This window comes from Anastrepha obliqua, unplaced genomic scaffold (genome assembly GCF_027943255.1).
Source record: "Anastrepha obliqua isolate idAnaObli1 unplaced genomic scaffold, idAnaObli1_1.0 ptg000275l, whole genome shotgun sequence".
Lineage (NCBI taxonomy): Eukaryota > Metazoa > Arthropoda > Insecta > Diptera > Tephritidae > Anastrepha > Anastrepha obliqua.
Window position 1 is genome coordinate 5001 of NW_026562302.1, and position 2500 is coordinate 7500.

Here is a 2500-nt window from a genome sequence, read left to right on the forward strand (position 1 = left end):
CCTGGTTTTCCATACGTTAGTTTAAATAGAAAAAATTTTCGAATATATATACATATATGAAGAATCTATATTCTAATACTAACATGTTATGGAATATAACCTTGGCATATTGGCACTAAAATATATAATAAAGACATTTCAAATCAAACTGAAATGTATTGAAATGAATTTTTCCCATACATTTTTGACAATGTGAGGTGTGCATGGCAAAAAACACTCACGGTGAAGGCATGTGAAATAATATGAAAATATCAAAAGTTAACTAACCAATGATATTGAAGCATATAAATCGAATCATAACTATATGAAACTCGAATTTAAGCCATATTAAACTGGTAATATTGTGATTTTATGCCTGGTTTTCCATACGTTAGTTTAAATAGAAAAAATTTTCGAATATATATACATATATGAAGAATCTATATTCTAATACTAACATGTTATGGAATATAACCTTGGCATATTGGCACTAAAATATATAATAAAGACATTTCAAATCAAACTGAAATGTATTGAAATGAATTTTTCCCATACATTTTTGACAATGTGAGGTGTGCATGGCAAAAAACACTCACGGTGAAGGCATGTGAAATAATATGAAAATATCAAAAGTTAACTAACCAATGATATTGAAGCATATAAATCGAATCATAACTATATGAAACTCGAATTTAAGCCATATTAAACTGGTAATATTGTGATTTTATGCCTGGTTTTCCATACGTTAGTTTAAATAGAAAAAATTTTCGAATATATATACATATATGAAGAATCTATATTCTAATACTAACATGTTATGGAATATAACCTTGGCATATTGGCACTAAAATATATAATAAAGACATTTCAAATCAAACTGAAATGTATTGAAATGAATTTTTCCCATACATTTTTGACAATGTGAGGTGTGCATGGCAAAAAACACTCACGGTGAAGGCATGTGATATAATATGAAAATATCAAAAGTTAACTAACCAATGATATTGAAACATATAAATCGAATCATAACTATATGAAACTCGAATTTGAGCCATATTAAACTGGTAATATTGTGATTTTATGCCTGGTTTTCCATACGTTAGTTTAAATAGAAAAAAATTCTCGAATATATATACATATATGAAGAATCTATATTCTATACTAACATTTTATGGAATATAACCTTGGCATATTGCCATTAAAATATATAATAAAGACATTTCAAATCAAACTGAAATGTATTGAAATGAATTTTTCCCATACATTTTTGACAATGTGAGGTGTGCATGGCAAAAAACACTCACGGTGAAGGCATGTGATATAATATGAAAATATCAAAAGTTAACTAACCAATGATATTGAAGCATATAAATCGAATCATAACTATATGAAACTCGAATTTGAGCCATATTAAACTGGTAATATTGTGATTTTATGCCTGGTTTTCCATACGTTAGTTTAAATAGAGAGTTATGGAATATAACCTTGGCATATTGGCACTAAAATATATAATAAAGACATTTCAAATCAAACTGAAATGTATTGAAATGAATTTTTCCCATACATTTTTGACAATGTGAGGTGTGCATGGCAAAAAACACTCACGGTGAAGGCATGTGAAATAATATGAAAATATCAAAAGTTAACTAACCAATGATATTGAAGCATATAAATCGAATCATAACTATATGAAACTCGAATTTAAGCCATATTAAACTGGTAATATTGTGATTTTATGCCTGGTTTTCCATACGTTAGTTTAAATAGAAAAAATTTTCGAATATATATACATATATGAAGAATCTATATTCTAATACTAACATGTTATGGAATATAACCTTGGCATATTGGCACTAAAATATATAATAAAGACATTTCAAATCAAACTGAAATGTATTGAAATGAATTTTTCCCATACATTTTTGACAATGTGAGGTGTGCATGGCAAAAAACACTCACGGTGAAGGCATGTGAAATAATATGAAAATATCAAAAGTTAACTAACCAATGATATTGAAGCATATAAATCGAATCATAACTATATGAAACTCGAATTTAAGCCATATTAAACTGGTAATATTGTGATTTTATGCCTGGTTTTCCATACGTTAGTTTAAATAGAAAAAATTTTCGAATATATATACATATATGAAGAATCTATATTCTAATACTAACATGTTATGGAATATAACCTTGGCATATTGGCACTAAAATATATAATAAAGACATTTCAAATCAAACTGAAATGTATTGAAATGAATTTTTCCCATACATTTTTGACAATGTGAGGTGTGCATGGCAAAAAACACTCACGGTGAAGGCATGTGAAATAATATGAAAATATCAAAAGTTAACTAACCAATGATATTGAAGCATATAAATCGAATCATAACTATATGAAACTCGAATTTAAGCCATATTAAACTGGTAATATTGTGATTTTATGCCTGGTTTTCCATACGTTAGTTTAAATAGAAAAAATTTTCGAATATATATACATATATGAAGAATCTATATTCTA